This window comes from Seriola aureovittata, chromosome 17 (genome assembly GCF_021018895.1).
Source record: "Seriola aureovittata isolate HTS-2021-v1 ecotype China chromosome 17, ASM2101889v1, whole genome shotgun sequence".
In the NCBI taxonomy this organism is placed as follows: domain Eukaryota; kingdom Metazoa; phylum Chordata; class Actinopteri; order Carangiformes; family Carangidae; genus Seriola; species Seriola aureovittata.
The window spans coordinates 13,073,698-13,094,787 of record NC_079380.1 but is presented as its reverse complement, the minus strand read 5'-3'; the positions used below and the strand labels follow the sequence as shown (position 1 = coordinate 13,094,787).

General features: G+C 43.9%; 1 long non-coding RNA gene across 2 annotated transcripts in view; it reads left to right on the top strand.

The window, feature by feature from the left end:
* The window catches only part of LOC130184805 (uncharacterized), a 114,943-nt gene that overhangs the window by 66,618 nt on the left and 27,235 nt on the right, over positions 1-21,090 (top strand). The window lies entirely within an intron of this gene.

Here is a 21,090-nt window from a genome sequence, read left to right as displayed (position 1 = left end):
TCTTCTTCCTCCTCCTCCTTTTGTCATTTGAACGGCGGAGCGGGAGCATGCCTGTTGACGTGACCCCCGCTCACCCAGCATCTGTCCTGCACATGGCCAACATCACCCCTGTGCTGTGTCAGCTCCATGCAAGCGCAGATGCACACATGCACACCCACTTGCATACGCCCACGACTGTCTGTTAGACATCAAAGCAGCCATAACATTGCAGTGGATGTAATTCCTTTTTGATACTTTTGTTTATGTCTTGGCCCGTAGCTGAGAATAGTAAAGCAGGAATTTGCTTTCTCACAGGGCTGAATGTGCTGGCTGTGCTGTCATATGATATGCTTGTGGTGAACCGCAGTCGAGAGCCATATACACACCAGGCTCAGACTCACTTAAAAATCCCTGTATTTACTCCACTCAACATTTCCGAGGAACTTTCCCATCACTTTCAATTTTTTGACTTCAGATTCGGCTGTATTGTCATCTGTTTGGTACTAATTCCAGACCTTCAGTTTTGTCATTTTGTCACAAGTTGCAGATTTTTATTAGATAATTAAAGCCAGTTTCTGTTGCCTTTTAATGTCGTCTGGACTAATTGGAAAATACACACTTCAGACTAAACAAACTCACACTTTTTCCTCATTAAAGGTGCTATTCAGTGATTCCATAGAGCTCTATAGTCTGGCCCTTAAACTTAAATACCTAGTCTGTATCAAAGTGACCCCAAAGTGCTGGAAAATGACCTCATGCAATGTTGAGACGACGTTGAAGCAGCACCACTGAGACAATATTGTGGCCCAGAGCAGTTGCTGGCCGGCCCCCAGTGATGGACGTGTGCATCAGGCCCCCAGGCATGCTAACACAGGCCTGCCCAGAGAGCCATAGCCCCCCCCAGCACAGTGGTTTAGGTAAACAGATCAAGTTGCTGTGGTCGAGTGTGTTAATGGTGTGTTTATGAGCTTAAGTTGAGTGGTGATTTATCATGTCTAAACTCAGGGCTCACCTCTGGTCCTTGGCCTTGATCGAGCTCTGTGTGTGTGTTTGTGTGTATGTGCGTGTGTGTGTGTGTGCGCTTGTGTGTGTTTGTATGTGACATTGCACACAGGTGACAACACTGACTGAGCAGCGTGACCTCCTGGTGAACTGTGTCTCGGTGTCACGACTGTTTCCGACCACTGAGGGGGAAATGGAAAGCGATAGAAACGTTTATTACGCATTAATTACGCCCTGTTTTTGTAGAAAATGTGCCCTCAGCATTACCTCATCAGGTCTGCGGGGCACAGAGCTCAAATCACAGGAAAATATCCTTCCATCATTAGTGTCAGATAACCTTTTAATGAGCTCCATGAGAAATATCAGAGTGTAAAAAAGCTGTTGTGTATCCTTTCATATAGAGCACCATTTACACTCAGTTTGTGTGTCTGTATGTGTGTGTCTGTATGTGTGTGTGTGTGTGTGTGTGTATGTTTAGAATGGGCTCTAAAGTTTGTCTGAACAGGAGAACTGTCATTTATTAGTAGTGCAGGAACAATGGGGAGCTTGTCTCCGGGGGTGGTGGGAGCCAGAGGGGGGCCAGAGGGGGCCGGTGGAGCCAGGGGAGGGTGGCCTGAGATTGGGCAGCAGCCTCTGACCAAGAACAAGCCCCTGTCTGATGGAGAGAACTGCTGACCCTTCCTGAGTAAAATGGCACCTTTGTTTCGAGGTGTATGTGTTTGTGCCTATGTGTTTATGTGTGTGTGAGAGGGAGAAGGAGAGAGGGTTTGAAAAGCTTGGGAGCACTGTGTAAAGTGTTTTTTTTTTTTTTTCTTCCTCAGTACTTTGGTGATTTTCCCTCCATTTGTGATTTTCTCTTAGCTCCAAGTTTTGTGACAGATTCTTACAGTATTCTGTCACAAAAGCTTTTTAATTAACATCATTATCAGAGCGGTCATCCTCTCTAGCAGCTGCCCACAATGGGAAATTTTACGGATGAAACGCACAAACTTTTGAAGGTTAGTTTTCACGCGGCCAGTTTTAAACCATTTACACACAAAACCTTTTCCAGAGGTGTCCGAGCATGAGAAAGTGCTTGTATTGATAAACACATTAGCGTGTCTATGATACTACACAACGCTATAGTCTTCAGTGATGCCATGACACCAGACCCCCTCTTCAGACTAATTAGCAATTTAGTGTTTTCATCTGGTCCGTTGCCGCCGTCTGAGTGGTGCTTTCCTCCTATAGGCCCATAAACAATTGTCTTCTCTCTAATGATGCTCATGAGGGAGAGAAATTGAAGGAAGGAGGAGAGAGAGGAGGAGTAAGTGCTGGTGGATAATGGCAGCAGATTGCTGATTTCCGACAGGGAAACCACAGCTTAGAGAGTTGTGTGTGTGTGTGTGTGTGTGTGTGAGTGTGAGTGTGAGTGTGAGTGTGAGTGTGAGTGAGTGTGTGAGAGGGGTGTTATCCTGCTTTTGGGAGTTATCAGAAAGTGGGAGGTTGAGAGAGACAGACAGCCAGTGCTTGAGTGAGAGTGTGGCAGGGTGCTTTAGAGGAAGTGGTGAACATGAGTGGGGATTCTTCAGAGTGATGCCTCTGGGTCCGACACTTAAAGTCTGTCGTCTTTGATAAAGCTCCCTTTGCACCTGGTGCTTACACCTTTTCAACTTACCTTTCTGCCATAGGGTTCGCCACTCCCTGTAGGGTTAAGATATATGGCACACTCGCTCTGACTTTCATTTAAATCCTGCTATCCCTTCTGTCCTTGACCTCCTGTGCTAGCATAAAGAGAAAGAGAGCATAGGAGAGATGGAGAGCACAGAAAGGTGAAAAGATGGGATGGGTGGAGGACAGGATCTTTTCCTCGACATGCCCTCGACACAGAGAGAGTAAACAGCAAAGGCACACAGTGCAGCACAGGGGCATCTCTGTCGGCCCGGACGCAGACAGACAGCACTCCATTCAGGCCCCCGCCACAGGAAGGCTGCATGCGCCACCCACCTCGCCACAAGGACACTATGGATTTGCAGAACAGTAGTGAATAAGAGATGCTAAGAATAGTCAGGAAAAAAATAAGTTATACATGCAGGAGAGGAGGCTGCTGTGAAGCTAGGCAGTGCAGAAGTGTACTCTCCGTAGCGCAGGGTTTTCTTCACATGCCACAATACAGAGAGAGTGCATGAGATTTGTGATGATATTTTAATAGGGTTTTTTTTCAGTTTGTGTGCATATGCAGCGGACAGGTGTCTAGTCTAGAAAGGACTTGCAGGTGTCTTCTTGACCTGCCTTGCATGCACAAAAATCAAAAATCATCTGCGATGGTTTGAATACCAGACATTCCTCCTTGTGTTTTCCCTCAGACTGACCTCTCTTGTTCTTCTCTTGCTCTTGTTTTGGAGGGAAAATTCCTCCCTTTTGTGTTCCGCTCTCACAAATATCACATTCCACTGAACTTGTGACCACATTGGGCCCTTTACTTTGGCGGGTGTTGGGTCACCATGGCAGCGTCCCAGGGCTCCAACGAGTCACACCTACACAAGTAAGACATCCTCATTCAGGAGTTGGGTCTTTTTTTTTTTTTTTTTTTAATTCTATCACTTGTCTTCTCCTTTATTTTGTCCTCAGTGGGGAGGATAAAGGAGACATTTTCAGTGTGAAGAGGAGCGTGAAATTTCCTGTGTGACCTCCCCGGGACACAGCAAGACCACCAGGCTCCTTAGTCGACTGTGTATGTGTGTGTTCAATCCAGCGCTTGTGTAGGAGATCTGTGTGACGCTGACAGCTTTTAGTGCGTGTCTGTTTTTATTTGGTTTGTTTAAAGGAGATTGAATGAGGCATAGTTACACTCCTTTCCACATAATAAGTCCAATTAAGGTGGATTGTTAAGTATCCAGATATTCAGAAGGTGCGCACAAATTGTCATGTCACATAAAAGCTATAAGCTGGGCGATTGGGAGGCAGTTGCTCATTTGCTTAAGGCTGTCCTTGGTAGGCCTGTGTTCTAGGCGGTCAAGCTATCACAGCGAGCCCCTAAGCTTCTTACAGACAAGCTGTGGAAGTGGATAAAGTGGCTGTCAGTGTCCCTGACCAGAAACTCAGATAAGCGCACAGAGCCAAAGTGCCGTAATGACAGCTGAAACGACATGGAGGCTGTCCAGATGTCAGGCTGTCATCACAGGGCATCACTCATTCAACAGGCACACATTTATGTTTCTCAATGGGCTGTTGCTGATTGGATTTTGTGTCACTTTTCAGAAGATTATGGCCGATGAGCTGCACAAAATTAAGATTTTATGACATTTTTTTTTAATTTTGTCTCTATAAAATCTTTATTTTGCAGAAAATGGCATTAGAAACCATGGCAATGTTGTCATGCAGTCTGATTGATATTGAAACTGCCTCAGCACATTTCCTTGACTCTGCTGCGCCCTAGTGGACAATGTACGCAACAACAGAATATTGGTCTACAGGGCTGTAGTTCCTTCCATGTCCACTTGAGATTTATGGTGTTAAGTTAAAACCTTGATTGGGCATGGGGGATTTTTTTCAATGTGCTTTTTTTTTTTTTTTTTGTGGATAAAAAAAAATACAAACTTTACAGATGATGTCTGGTGTGCCCATAGACCTCATCATTCATAGTAACAAAGAAAATGCTCTGCTCTGCAAAATATTCTACCCTAAAACTAAATGTACATTATGATTTTACAATAATGTTGAATTCAATGCACAAACAGACATTTTTCACTAAAATGCAACTCATTTTTTGTGCTTGTGTTTTTACATTTAAATTGGATCATATTCACATTCAGAACATATTTATGAGAATAAAGCTGAATGTGTCTACAATGTGGATGACTCCTCACACCATTGTGAGGATGTCCAGAAACGATGTAGGCAAAACTTCTCATTTATGCATGTAATGTGTACTGTGTGCCCTAATTCAAACAATCCAACCCTGAAATATAAACTGCAGATTTTATTCTGACAAAAAAAATGATACATTCAAGTTTGACAAACTTCTTGCAAAATGTCTTATATACTAAACAGGTTGCATAGTTTACAAGGCTTTTGTTTGTCAGCCTGTTCATTACAATAAAGGGAGGAAAAAAACTGAATGACTCAGGCAGACGTATGACATACGTAAAAATTTATTTCCAATTATACCTTCTGCTTACCTGCAAGCTGCTTAGGCTACTTTCCATTGACATGGATCAAACTCTGACCTCTAGTGGTGACTTGAAGAAAGGGACATGCTGCTGTTGCTTGACTGTAAGCTCTCTATTTATTCATTTTCAGGGTAGTGTATAAACTAATATAATGACCCACTGTTTTATTTTTAAGTTTAAAAAAAAAAAAAAAAAAGAAAACCCCACGGCAGAATATTATTTGTATTCTTGAACCCTCCACTGCTTTCTCATTTACTGTAACACACATCACAGTACAACATAATATAGGCACCTGCTAGTCATATATGTAATGTCCTCAGTGGATTGAAAGATGAATTGTGTGTTATTTCACCTGTGTTACAGTTGACAAAGTGAGAGCTCTGCCTTTTGTGGAAAACCATCTGAGATCAAACCGTTTTAATGTTCAATAACTGATTTTACTCTACTGCAATTTTTTTCTGGTCTTAGCTTGACGGCGCATTACAACAGAGCGTCACTCTTTTCTTCGAGTGTGCAATATAATCAAACTGCATTTTGGTACGTTACCCACAAGATGTCTCTCTTGCATAAGACTATGTGAAGGGCTGGACAACATCCTCTGCAGTTCATAGAGCTTTAGAGTTTTACACACTTGTTTTCTTTTGTTCATATGTTTAACTTTTACTGTTTGAAATCCATAAGTGAATGAAAATTGTAAATTATTATTACATTATTATTATTATTACTATTACAAGACAAATCTCTGCTTTGATAAAATTCAGTTAAAAAAAAAAAAAAAATCAATAGCAGCTTCAAGAATGGCTTCATAGACCTGTTTGGCAGTGTGTTTGATTTTTAAATTATTACCTAAAGTCACTGCAATTTTGCATTCAACACATTTCCCTTAGACCCTTTGGTGGAGAAACTTTTAGTTTGAAATTGCACCACTAGATGGCAATGTGGTAACATGAAAAACGGCCTCCCTGTTGAAAGTATAAGCTACTTTGCATGTCTGTAACCCTGTGATCTATGGAGTAATGGATGTAGACTGGCATTATTATCTTCTTATTGCCCCTCATTCTAACTCATCTCCCTTTGAAGATCAAAGTAGCCGTGTGCCTCTGTATGTACCGACAATGATAAACCCAGAGTGAACTTCAATAAAGCCAACTGTTCACTTTGTACATCTGTCACTCCTCAGCCTTTTCCGGCCTTACAAGTAGAAATGCTGTTGAGCCCAGAGAGTCAACAGTTGGTGCAGCATTTCATGTGGATTGCTCAAAGTGAGCCTATGCAAGAGCTTTCAGGATAATTTCAGCAAAGATGGGGATGTCATTTTAAATTCATGTTGGTGTAGTTCAGCAACGGAAAGAAGAGGGGGAAAAAAAAAAAAGTACAGAAGAGCTAAACAGCAGTGTGAAAACAGCAAAAACCAGTCTGGTTTTTGGTTTGGTTGTTTTAATTGTGGCACAGAAACTTGGCAAATGCTTTAGCTCTCTGTTGGCTCAACTTCTGCTCTGTCAGACACTACCGAACACAGAGAATGAATGAAAGAAACACACAGGTGACATGGCCAAGGAACAGGTGGGGCAGCTTATGACATGGTGACAGTAATAGCACAAGTATAAAGCCACCTTGAGTTCACTTCCCACAGGTGTCCTGTTTAAGTGGATTTTAACATTATTTCAGGTGTATGTTGGGCACATTATGTCCAGGCCTTAGTGGCACGCCACAAAAATAGTTGTTTATTGTCTTGTGCATGTGGTTGAACGCAGAGAAAACTTACAAAAATAAAAGTTTTCTCTGCGTTCAGCTCAGTATTTGACCTCATAGCGACTGTTGACATATGACAGTTTTGATTTGGTTCTGATTTTGAATGAATTTCCTTTTGCATATTGAACATGTTTCTCTGAAGAGGTGTACTGTATTGCTCATGTCGGAAAGCCCAGTCCTCCGTCTCCTCTTGGTGTGCACACTACATTGTTGAACGCTGACCAGTTTACCGCCAACAAATCAGATTTCAGACTATGTAGTTATTCAGGTTGCTGTCAGTTGGCGACTATTGGAAAGAGTGTCATGGGAAAAAGTTGTAATAAGTGAATTGTTCATCTGTGTGTTGTGCAACCGTGTGCTCATGCAGTGCACGTACAAGTTCATTCATCATAGTGTATTTTATGTGTGCATATGTGCAGTAAGATGTCTTAAGATATAAGCTTAGTGCAATTGTGTATGAGTACTGTGTGTGTGTGTGTGTGTGTGTGTGTGTGTGTGTGTGTGTGTGTGTTTGTGTGCACTTTACACACATAGCCACACCTCTTGCACTGGCACAAGTGTATGTCAAGTTGTCCACAATCTACAGCTAATCAGATTTCTCCTCTTGGGTTTGTCACTAAGGGGACTTTAGCCACCTTGAAGAGCAGTGCTGTGATGTTGTGCACACACAAACAAGAGTGGCATGGACACACAGCCTTCTGCATAACCTTTGTAATATTTCAAACACTGTGCAGTTCCTCCGGATCCCTCTTATCTCCTCCTTGCTTTCTAACCAAAATCAAATTCCAACCTGTGGGCTTATCGGAGCTGTTGGCCACTATTTACTTTTACTCCTGTTCTTTTTTTTTTTTTTTTTTTTTTTTGTTATTTCTTTTCTATTGATTCTCAGTGAAAGTGCAAGCTTGCACTGCCCGCGGTTTAGTTTCAGGCCTGGAGAGCATGTTGACATTAACACCTGCCTCAAATCTCATTCTTTTTCAGAGTGGCAACTGCTAACCCACTACAGAAGAGAATGGTTGCGACACTGCTCCCAGCTGCTTATCTCTGCCATCTCTTCCTCTAAGCTCTCCAAATGTACTCGTCTCTTCATGATAATCGATCATCTAAATCCTTCGGCGGCTTCTGATAACAGCTACCGCGGACTAGCTGAGCTGAGAACCTGACCAGACGTGTCTAAGGCAGGCAGGCAGGCAGGTACTATAGGAGCTCTCTTGCCTTTAGGGAAGATATCCATGTTTTTTTACCCCATGCTGCTTATTGCAGACAATATGTTGAGGCATGGCAGAGTGGGTAGAGGGAGCAAGCCAAGGTGGAGCTTTGGTAGAGATACGGAGGCGGAAGTCTGAGTGTATATCTGTCTAGTTGATGGTTCAAGTAAACCTTCGTCTACTGTTCGAGTTAATAATTGACTCGGGAGTTCACTGTGTTTTTGTTCTTTGCAGGCAAACAGTGCTTCAGGAAAACCTTGTTCATTAGCTGCATTTTAAACCTCATAATGCATTTTCTGCCTATTGCATGAAGCGCATTTTGCAGCTGTGCAATAAAGCATTACATGGTCAGCCTTTCTTTTTCTCTAACTATGTCTTATTGCTGTGTGTATTTGCTCCCTGTGGTTGATGTTAATGGGGTGTTATTTGTGGCAGCAGCCCCTTTACAGTCCGTCTTAGTGTACGCTGCAACCCCACACTCAACACTCTTTCACCCTCCACGGGTAACCGGCAATACCCCAATTAGAAACCAGGGGAAAGCCTATAGCGCAATGAAAATGAATAACTACGTCCTCTCCTTGCGCCGTTACCCCCAGTCGGTGCTGCAGCTCTCAATCAGCAGCTGCCTAAATGGGGTGCACGTGTGTTGGGGGCGTGCACAGCTGTAGGAGGGTGGGTGGGTGGGTGGGTGGGGGTGCCCAACTTATAGCGTAACTGGAGTGCGCACATAAACACATGTGCTTGCACACATAAACGCCAACTTATGCACACGAGGAGGACATTAGCAGCGGTGCACGGCTGTTGTAAGCTCAGGTTTGGTTCGGTGTGTGAGGAGGGAAGCTTGTGTGAGGTGGATACGTATGTTTGTGTGTGTTCCTCTGTTCGTTTACAAAGCCTGCACTCCTCCACCATAAACTCTGCCAACCTAGCCTCTTCCAGACATCTGTCTCTTTCTCTCTCTCTCTTTCTCACACACACACTCACACACACACTCACACACACACGCCTACGCCACCCTCTCAGTTAATCCCCAAGTCCGTACAAGCTGCAACTTGAAATCCAAACCCTGTGTCCCAAAATCTGTGCATATGAAAACGGATAATCCACGTCCAAATATAATTACACCTGTGACATTTCAAAAATCAGGATACACTGTGTTAATTGTGCATTATGTGCTCTGTGTGGCCTTTTAAAGACAGGGAGGTATCGATGCCAAAGTGGCTGTTTACTGTTACTCCGAGGCTTGATGGAGAACCTGGTGGCCTTGAGGACAGGGCAAAAGTCACTCGGGGCGAGGTGGGACTTTTTCGACTGCTCCCAGAACTGCGGCGCCACACATCAGAAGCAACTGGTCTGCGCTCTGGAAGGTCGAGTCCGGTCGAACCAGCAGAGAAGAGGCGGGGAGCAGATTGAGAAGAGAGAAAAAAAAAAAAAAAAGGTTTTGGAAAATGTGAGTGTGGTGGTCAGGGACCTGGTGGTTACTGATGGCAAGCTTTCCTCCCGCCAGCTGCCAGCTTATCGACTTTAACGATGTGAGCGAGCGATGGCCAGTCCCTCTGCCCCCTGGGTCTCCGTGTCCTTCATGCCCGCCAAGGCAGCGAGAATGGCAGCGGCACACCAATAAAGCCCCACATGGTACTGATTGAGAGGTATTAAAGTTCAGTTTCCCTCGCTTGCGTTCACTCATTCAATGAATCATGAAGATGAAAGAAATTGGAACAGCCCAGCACTTTTGATAATCTTTAGGCCTCAAATGTCTTACTCAAATTGCCTCCATGTAGATTTCTTTAACCATTTAAAGAACAGGGTATCTAAAATAATAATAATATAAACACTAGCCGGGGGCTAAACTGCTTTTCCAATCAAGAGTTTCATTCAACAATGAACTTTTCTTCATGTTTTAGCTTTGTTTTTGTTGGTAAAACCTGGGCTGTGGAGCACTGCAGGGCATAATCATTTGCCAGTCCCCCTCCTACTGTAATTTTCATCCCACCTTCCCTATCACCTCCTTCCCTCCCCTCCTCTCCTCCGCTCTTTGACTGAGCTGTTTTGGAAGGAGCTCCAGGGGCAGCATTCATTTAAGAGTCACATATAAACAGGCATTAAAAGGCAGCGTGGTCTCAATTAGCTGGAGCTGCTCATGTGTTTGGTGTGATTGTGTAATGTTTATACTTCAGTATATATATATGTGTGTGTGTGTGTGTGTGTGTGTGTGTGTGTGTGTTTTTGTGTGTATGTGAGTGCGTGCATGTTGTGTCAGGCCGCCTTGCTAATCGCCTAGCCTGAGCTTTATTGCTCTGTGCAATGTCGTAACAATGCTGAGGACGACGAGCAGAGGACATTCACACCAATGCAGAGGAATGAGCGGGACGCCTGTCACTCACATTAATGACTGATGACCGTCACTGTCACCTAGTAAAAGTGCAGAAGCAGCTATATATGCACCTACTCTGTGCTTACCCTAATGTCACAAAAATGTTACAAGTGAGAAATAAGTGACACTAATTTGCCTTTCCCTCACAAACAAACCTCTTGCAGATTTGCAGATTGCTTGAACGTCTAACTTGGTTTTCATACTGGATAGTTGTTTTGTTCTGTTTTTTTTTTTTGTTTTGTTTTGTTTTTTTTTTCCTGAAAGGCAACAGAAAACACATGAGCTGGCAGGGTTTGTGAAGCAATGTGCTGTACTGTAGTTTAAGCTGTGGTCGTCGAGTGCAAACTGTTTGCGTGTGCGAGTGCCAGCACCAGTGATCTACTCGTCAAGACTTCCTTGTCCTGACCACAGTTTCTCAGGCCTGTGTCAAGGATCCTGCAGTGATTATGAAAGCAAAATGAACTGTCTAGCACCTCCTCCGTCAAACTACCTGCATTTTCTTTTTTGCCGTACAGTAACGCAATGACATTTGGCCCAGTCATAAAGGAGCTACAAGAACCATAAAAACACCTTACGATGTCTGGGTTTCTGTTGCTGGGCTATTAAGCCGTAAAGCTCTATTGTAAAAATCTAGATTGAACCGATATAGCTGAGGAGAGTGCAGCAAAGATGAAAAGGGCCTTGCTCAGCCATACTTTCATAAACCTACAGTGGGCTTGGTTCTTACCGGTAAGCACACGAGAAAATTCTTTGAATTCCCCGGCCTCACACCCTCACTCTACTTTTGCCGCCCTGCAGCCAATACCCCTGGCGAGATGGGCTTGTTTGTGGCACGTTTGACGTCACAGAGAGTTCAATTAGTTCCTCAAATGAGCGAGTTGGTGCTTTCCGCCCTCCAGTTTAAAAAGATATTTTAGTTTATAGTTTGTACATTGGACTGAATCTGTAGATAAGAAAAGAGCAGCATGTGGGAATAGGCACATTTAACCTTGCACACACTCACACAGACGCACTTTAATATTCAGCTATTGCTGTGTAGGTGGGCCAGATCACACAACCATACTGGAAGTCATCCACGTGTAAGTTTGGACGCACCGCTCTCCTACCCCTTTCCCTTTGTCCCTCACCTCCTCTATCTATCTTTCTATAATTGTGTCCCAGACCCAGACATGTCCATAAATAAACGGGGTCTCCTTCTCCTCAACCAGACCCAAGCCATGTTTATGTTCAGGCCTGTGTTGGGGGGCCATCTGGACCACTGGGCCCGCCTCACTGCTCTCCGAGCTCAGGTGGAATCAAGATGTGCCACCAAACACCAGCATCTGCTTAACGGACTAACGTAGGCTTAAAACATAAGCATTGGGTCAGTGGAGGAATATTTTTTAAACTTTTATTGGATTTTAAACAATCCTTTACTCGAGTCCCACACTTTTTTGTTTTAACACGTTGCAGTCTTAGCATAGCACAAAACAGTCCTAGAGGAAGGATAAAGCTCCAGATCCATTTGTGCTTTCAGAGTCTCTGCAGTTTTATAGTTATTTACTCTGTATCCAGGCTCATAGTGGATTAGATGAATACATGCACATGGTGCCTAAACATATTTTCATTAGTAATCCTACCAGAATACAAAGTGTACTTCTCAGTCAGGACGGCGTCATCTTCCAGTTCCTGCTTTACTTTTACACAACCTGTAAAGAAAGTGAGAGAAATTTTTCAAGACAGACATTGGAGGAGATTTTTGGTTTATTTACATTAGCTGGATGTGGTCTCTTGGTCTTTCGTTTCATTTGGTGCAGGAGCCAGGCTATTAAAACTAATGATCACTTATTACCTCGAGTTGGATCCTGAGCTCCTTGCTAAACATCCTCTCTGTAGCTGTTTGTTTTACTTGTACCTGATTATTCAAACAGAGCAGTAAAACATGTGGCTGAGCCTCTGCCTCTGGTCTTTACAGGTTGCCTCATAAACAGCCTGATCTATGATACATGATTGGACATGAGAGCCATAGTCTTTATGTGAGCAAACACGGGTGGTCTTCAGTTTTCTTCGCTAGTCATCTCGGCCAGAATCCAGCTTTTTTTATTTTTTATTGTACATTGCAATTTCTATGCGTTGAATCATCACGATACCATGTCGTTATTAGAAAGCAAACTGTTTTCATATTGAGCGCAATGCAGTTTGTATTAACGTAACGTGTCTGTGTGCATGTTTATGTCCCTGGTCTTGGTGAGGAGAATGACAGATTTTCTTGTTATGCTCTAATCAAGACATCTGCTTTGCAAATGTGAGAGCACATGGAGCCTAGGATTCCTCGGCTGAAACTGAGTTTGATGCAAGAATTTCACTGCAGATACAAAGAAAAATGCATTTAAAACTGTGCATACAAGCCTCTTTACAAATACACTTACACTCTGATAATGTATTGAGGTTTTAGAGGATGCATTGCTTCTAGTTTACATTGTGAAATCTGCTAGCAGCTTCACCTCCTGCCCTTTTTTTATTATGGTTTCAACACTACCAGGATTTGCTTGTTTGATTGCTTTATAATTGTTTGCTGATCACCAGGTGTCAGATTGAAGATCATAGTGACAACTGACAGATGCAGTAGAGAGTGTGTGCGTGTGTGCGTGTGTGTGTGTGTGTGTGTGTTCATATGTCCGCATGCTCATGTGTGTTTGTGTACGCTGCATCTTCATGCGTCACCGCAGATCGACAGTGGCAGTGGAGAGCGTTGGTGAGTGACACGTGAAACGTGTGTATTTCTCTTGCCTCGCTGAGACCTTTGTGCTGCATATATCAGCCTGAACAGCTCGGGCATTGTTGGGGTGAAGGAAAGAAGCCCTTTTCTTCTGACTCCTCTCCCGACACTTGTGTTTTTTTTTTTTAATATGATACGTGCGTACGGAAAGCATGGTCAAATAAACAGCGTGTAAAGTTTCCACATGTCTGTACCAATCCGTCAAAAAAAGAGATGGAGCTCGACTTTCACCAACCTCTCCCCACCCGCCTCCTGCCCCACTGCTTCACCCCCCCTCCCCAAAACCAAACCCCTCCCACTACCCCTGCAGCCCTTTTCATCCCTAAGCTGGAATTTCCCTGGAATCAGAGTTGGCCATTTTGACTTCTTTTAACCTAATTAAATATTGTCAGGAGGTATGTTACTTAATGGCACCTTTGTTTGTCAAATACAAGGTAAAATAAATGTGCACCTTTGTGAAAGAGAGACAGAGCATGGAAAGAGAGATGAGGAGAGGAGAGGGTGAGCTTAGACAGAATGGAGTGATAAGCCTGAAAATGAGAGGCAGATTGAGGGAAGGACAGACTGCAAAAAAAAAAAATATCCTGTCTACTTTTCTGCCAGTTACATTACCTCTGCACCCCTGAGGAGGAAGCATATCAGCCCTTTTTTCACTGAAACCCTATATGGTGAAATTAAAAGGTAGGGCTTCATGGGCTGCTATGTCTAGGTCAAAGCAGGGGTTCTAACACTCTTGTATTACATTTCACTTAACATGCTATCATTGTAAAAAATCTGTAATTAGATATAGAACACAAGGCACCACACCTATAAATCTAGCACGATTATAAAGGCCTGTGTTGGCTTGATACTCGGACTCCACCTACGTCAGTGGCACAGCTGGCACTCTGTGACTGTGTGTGTGTGTGTGTGTGTGTGTGTGTGTGTCTGTGCTCACAGGTTATAGACTATATCAGTCCCTGTTGTACTTAGTCATTCTACAGCTTTGCTCTAAAGAGTTTGGAGATCTCACAACAGCACGAAACCTTCTTTTATGACCCTACTTTCCTTGTTTGTACTGAAAATCATAGAATATACTGGCAACTCTGCAAACAATGGAAAGAACAGATTAGAACATTACGGCATGACGTGACGACCAAATATTTAGTGCGTGAATGGGCCCTGGGCAGCTGTGTAAAGCAACATAAAGAAACAGAGAGCAGAGGAGATGTGGGCCAAGCATTGTGAGAGAACATGGAAGACAGACCTATGGAAAGAGTTTCAGGTCCTCGGTGTGTCTTAACTGTAGCTACTGGTGGAGGAAATACTGAATCCTCACTGCAGGGGCCTTCCTCTGTTCTCTCCTGGAGAGAGGGTGCCTCCGAGGTGCCTGATAGTGCATGTTTTTCTTGGATGCCTCACAAAGTCTTTCCTCCTTCTACCCACACATCTGAAGATGTACTTTTTTTTTTTATCACAGAACAGATGACAGGGGTAATCCTTTGGTGTCTTGCCACCCCCCAACTGACTGTTTACTTCCTCTTTTTGTTTTGCTTTCTCTCTCTTTCTTTAGCCCCTCTTATCAGCTAATCCCTCCGTGTATAGACCGGTCAATTAAGAAGCTTAGTCGATAGAAAATGAGTCCATTTTGGATGCATGGAATGTGTGGAAATGCAGTGAAAAGGGGGGTTGTGACTGGCCCTCCAACCAAAGAAAAGGGGGAAATGGAGCCTTTTTTGGTGGGATTCATTCACCAAAGGACAGTGTGTGTTGCCTCTGAGAGGTTGGATGCAGGCTGTTTAAAAGCGGCAACACAAATCGAGTCAGGAAATCTCACATCCCCAGCCGGTTTTGTTACACAAGTGGTTCAAATCAGGGTTTTTCGGACGTCACGATTAGACACTTTTGTAACTGTAGCATTGCTGACCTTCATTTTGGATGCAGAAAAAAAAAAAAATGGCACAGCAGCATCTTGCATAGCGAACACACACATGCAAAGTTTCTGATCTGCTTACTAAGATTAGACACAAATGACCTGGCTTATGACGCTGCAAAATGGCATGATTAAGATCCATAGTTTCCCTGGTTTTAAAGCTTTTAGCGTCTACTTTTGTCAGGAAAACATATTTTGCAAGACTAGTTCAGCTTGAAGCCTTTGAGTTTTCACAAGCAGGAATGGTTTTGAAAATCGGCCAAACTTGAAATCAAACTAATTTGGAATTACATTTATATGCATTTCTTTTAAGTTTTTTGCCAAAGTCAGTAGTTGTGTGTTTGCTTTCACTATCATGCAAGCATACAAAGCTTTATCTGATGTTTGTAAGTGATAACTAGCAATGATTTTTGGTCAGATCTTTTCTTATCCTTCTCAAACTAAGGAATTCATAGTCGGCACACACTTTTCCAGAAGTACACGAACATCTAATCCACCTTAAGTCGACTGAGTGCCAGGCCATTTCTGCTGTGAAGTTTGAGATTCGGCTGGGGGGTGGGGGTGGGGTGGGGTGAAAGAAATGCTTTCTGTGTACAAAACATAAACTAGATGTGCTTTGGAACAGACTCCATGCTGTGCTGCTGGGAGAGGAGAGGAGAGAAGAGGTGAGGGAGAGGGAAGAGGGGGTAATTGCCACATTAAGGGGAAGGAATTCAAAATAAATTTAATCTCCCAATCCCTTTCACCCCCCAAGAGGTTTACAGTGAGCATGCTCTGTCTTGTTACGAGACACAAGCAGAGCACAGAGAGTGTGAACTGGAGATGGGGGGGGGGGGTCGGTGAGATTTTGATCGAGGTAACTTGAATTGCTCCTAACCAGAGTGAACTTGTGTGGGAAGGGTCACAGAGAAGAGGCAGCTTTTCATGCAAAAGCTATTTATCCATCTCTGAGTTGGTTGTGGCCGTGTGAAGTAGCCCTGATGACCTTTTCTGCCAAAGCCACATTTGCATTTTACTCCTCTCTGCTGGTACCTTTCCCACAGAGCCCCACTCAGTAGCTGAATAGTGTCAACCAGACCCAGGAGCGTGTTTTCAGCCTAGCCAGACACACTACACCGGCTAATTGCACTGACTGGCATGTCATCAAGAAAAGGAAGGAGTGTGGACGTCAATAAAATCAGCTGCTGAGGTGTTTGGTCGGACACAGAACTTGCAAATTTCTCGGGTCACAGACAGAAGATGATTGAAAACCAGAGGTTTAGCCGACCGAGGGCGTTCTTAAGCTCAAATTCTCCCTTGTGATTTCTTTCGGTCCCAGTTTTCCATCAACTGGAGACTTGCTGAATAAGCAATTGCCGTCTTGGATAGTCACTTCATCCTGTCCTTTTTCTGAAAATAACTTTAGGTGAGTGGATCACCCAAAGCCGCGGTGAGGCTGTGTCAGCTCGTGAGGTGTAGAGGCAGGGTTAAAGGCCTGCTGGATTCTACTGTATGTCATCGTGTGGTTTGGGCTCTCACTAGGACATATGGTGTGGTGTATTTTTATAATGTAATCATTCCTCCTCCTGCAACAACACTGTTAAAACTTTCTGCATGCTGGGGCAAGAATTCAGTCAAGAGCCCCGCTGACCCAGACACAGCAGAGCATAAACAATGGAGATCTGGCCTTGGCAACACACACAGCACACATGGACACACAACAGCACGCAGAATTGCCCCACGCAACTTTTGTTGTTGCCCGAAAGCTGTTCATTTCTTGCAACATTTCCCTTAGATCAAATGGATGTCTTGTACGTGTGTCTTTCCTTTATAATAATTAGTTCAAACTCGGGTCAAAGATGTATACAATGCGGGCCCTTTCCAGTGGTTTTATAGTGCGGTGTGTTTACTTGGGCAAAATTAACCTGTGGTTTTCTGAGGTGAGTCATCTTCCGCTGTCAAGGAGGGATGGCGAGGTCAGCTGGAGTTCTTTGTCCCAGGAGCAGTTTACGTGACATTGATTTGCCTTTCAGGTAGTAAAGGTGAGTTAAAGACAGTTGCCCAAGCCTGTAATTATGGCCTTTCCCTATGCGCCACCCATCTATATCCTGTCTTTCTACACTTGTGAGCTGGTAATATCTACCTACTGTATGTATAGTTGAAAACAAGGTCATTGATCTCCTCATGGGTTTTAAGATACTTTTTTGTTTGTGGTGGAGCTGCTGAAGAATCATACTTGTAAAATATGAAAAAAAATAGAGGAAGAAGCATCAAGAAAAACACTTCCTATAGAAATGTCACCTTACCTGCTTCTGTGGCTCAGGAGGATTGACAGCATGATTGAATGGGATAATGGGATTGTCTCCGCTGCGTCCCCTCAGCTCATTGGGGAAACACCGGCCTGGGTTTTCGGGGTGCTGACAGGCTGATACGGCGTGATGGGGTGCCCTGTGCATGAGCATGCTAACCCCCTTGGCTGCTGGGCGAACACTGTGCTCTGTGTTGATGGGGACGACGGGCACACAGATCACGTTTCCAGCAGAAGCAGGAAGTGAGAATTGGAGGGTTCCTGCTACCAGGCCCCTTCTTTCCTCCCGGTCCTACACGGGGCCAAACTCAAACCATGTGTGTTCTCACCCTGTGGACGTCCACACACAGCCGGCCTGGCTGCCTGGCTGCCGAGCTGGCGAGCTGGCAAGTGCTGTGGTCTCCTTGTGATCTCAGGAAACATTCAGCGCCCCCCCCCCCCCCCCCCCCTTGCCATTGTTATTTGAATCCCTTCTCTGTGTAACTCCACTGGGGTCTCTTGGGGAAAGTGGTAAGTGATTCCTCTCTGTTTCCGGTCTCTAAAGACACACCCCTCCCCTTTTTGAGCTTTCATTCAAGGTTAGACACACGATGGATGTGATTGGGGAAGTACAGTAGTCTGTCCCCAGGGCCAAAGGTCATTTCCTGATACTCAAACTGCCACAGCTTAACTAGGACCAGATTAAGAAAAATGTATTAAACTCACAATGACAATACGTGTACAATAGTTACGTAGTTGTTCAGTAGATACATTTTATACTAGTGTGTCTGACTAGTATTCAATATTTATTACAAAAATGTAGTTATTTCATGTTGAAAAATGGGCCTTTAGCTCTTCTAACATCTCCTGCCTCCCCTTTTAAATCACATCATTCCGATAATATGCCCTTATGTGATTAACAGTGGTGAAGAATGCAGTATAAAAACACCTCACAGGCCTGGACTCAGTCATCTATTTCAACAGTAACATACTGCATCTTTGCCAGATGGTGACCATTTGTGCTTTGAAGCACCTATTGAGTTTATGCTCTGTATACCTGATTTGCGTACAGTGTCGTCAATAGTCAGAATATTTTAGTCAATGGCGGCATGTTCTGGCATGGGAATACCCCTAAGATGAGGTATTTATGTTGATGGAAAGCGAGGGTGTATGAGGCTGATTAGGTGAAATACCTGTCTCTGCTCTCAATCCTTCCACTTCAAAACGGCTGTTTACAGAAAACACAGTCTGATGAAGGGATAATCTGTGAAAAATACATGTGCCACTTCTTTCTTTCTCTCACTCTTTCTCTCTCTGACATTTTGGGCACAGGGAAAGCTGACTTAACTGCAGCATGTGAGAGAATATACATCCAAAAGAAGAGTTTTCACTTCTTATACCAGGCTCCTGTCTTGATGTTCTTGCTGCCGCTGTCAGGCCTTCTGCTGAGGCCTTGCTCCTGCCTCGTTCCTCTATCTCGTGTGAAAGTCACGCCCGAGCCACCTCCCGCCACCGTTTTCTTTTCTAATGAGACACATTGTATGGACACCTGTGGGTTGCCATTTCCACTGTGAGGGGGGTGGCTGAAGGATGGGGGCGTGTCAGCATTGCCAGCTCTAAATCGAGACGCGTTGACTAATCGCTCAAGGATTAGGCTCTTAGACAAGGCCTCTTTCATTCTGACACTCCATGTACCGCAAAGACTCTGCGTGGAGTACATTTTTTGGGGTCTGGGTGGGGGAGTACAGATGGCATACTGTACCTGGATGTGCTTTGTTTGATCATGCCTGAGCCCTGTGTATGCACACACACACACACACACGCATACACACGCATACACACACGCATACACACACACACACACAGTGATATCCTGAGGCTGAATCTTTCCCCAGTTCTCTCAGTGGAGACAGCTCTGCATATTTCTCACACCAGTCACATTGTGAGCTCCTGACAGCAGAGGAGCAAAGGGATACTCTGCCCTTGTGCTGCGCCAGTGCTTTAAATGATTTTGAACAATAAAACAATTGTACCATCCCACTTCATGCCTCCTAAACACCCGGCTCACCATACTGAATGAAGGTGACATGTTTTTCGGGAACCTTGCCCTTCCTTCAGCCCACTTACAAACAAACAAACACACACACACACACACACGCACATTCACTCGTGCACAGACGGGCTCTGACTGAGATTGAGTTTAGCGTGCCGTGAATGGTTTGTGTATGTGAGCTTGGGAACGGGCTGTGGACCTGTATATTGTTGTATGTAAATGAAGCGGGGAGACACCGTCGGGCTCTGCGGCGTAGCTTGGACCTGATGTTGCCCAGAACCCTCTGCTGTGTATGGTAGAGTTTGATGAGGTCATTCATAACACACAGTACATACAGACACATAGGCAACAGAAATAAGGTAAGAGAAAAAGAGGGAAACCGTGCATTGCATAAGATCAGTTTTAGCTTACAACTGCGTATATATTCTGACTCTTCTATAAGGCAGAAAGTTTGATCAGTAATTATCTGTCCACTAGAGGTGTTTTTTTTTGTTGTTGTTGTAAGAATCCATACACTATATGTATTTTTTTGATGGCCAGTATGAATAATAGGTATCTGTTTTGTTTTAAAAGACTACTCCACCAGTTTAAACACTTTCACACTCACAACAAACAGTTAAAAAAAAAAAAAGAGAAATAATTAAAATCAATGTAGCAGAACCAGAGCTGTTGTCTTATTCCACACCCTCTTCCTCCTTGTCAAAACATGGTGCCCACATTACCCACAATGCAACACGACCACTGACAGATCATGGAGTGATTCGGGTGTGTAGCAGCTGATGTAGCTTTGAGCAATTCCACACCTCCAGATTTTTTTTTTTTTTTCTTTCATTCTCAAACTTGTTTACAGCCCCAACCGGCAGTTATTATTCATCTTCATGCAGCTCCCTCTGAAACCATAAAAAGCTGTATATTCAGCTTTTTTCACATGAAGCACTTTTCCTGAAACAGACTTTGATGTGTAAGATAATTGTTTAAGACAAGAAAAAGCTATCCTTTGAGGGACAAAAGAGATGAAATGCAAGATGCATCGGAAAAGTGGAATTAAATTCCCAATGAAGATCCGGCTGCTCTGTATTTTATACACATGCGTGTCATTAAACCACGTGCTAAAATTCATCATTTTTAAGAAGTCTGTCATGTTGCAAGAACATTGCAAGATAATGTGTTGGTATTCTAGATGATCTACTTTTGGTTTTTCCTTTCTCCATTTGCGCAGTTTGTCTCCAAAGCCTGTGAGTTTCAGGTTTCACACACCTATCAGAGCAACCTGCAACACACTAAGCCCCCTTTGAATAGAACATGGTGCAGGGCAAGCATAGGCCCAAGACAACCTTGTGACATGACAAAGGAAGGCAAACACCTCCAGTGATTTTTGTCTTTTTCAGGCAAGGCTTCTGTTGGGGAAGCACGTTCTGGAGATCTTCCATTGTTCCCTCGATTAACTCTGTCACAAGTGTCTGTTTGCACTGAGCGGCCTTAAACAAGTAGAGCTGGAAATCTTCAGAAGTTTTTCTTGTGTCTGATTTGTCACGGTGACAGCTTCTGTAAAGGTCACGCATGTGCGGCAGGCGGGCCGGTCTCAGGTGTGCAACGTCAGCCGCGTGTTTGCTCAGTGTACTTGTGTGTTCTCTC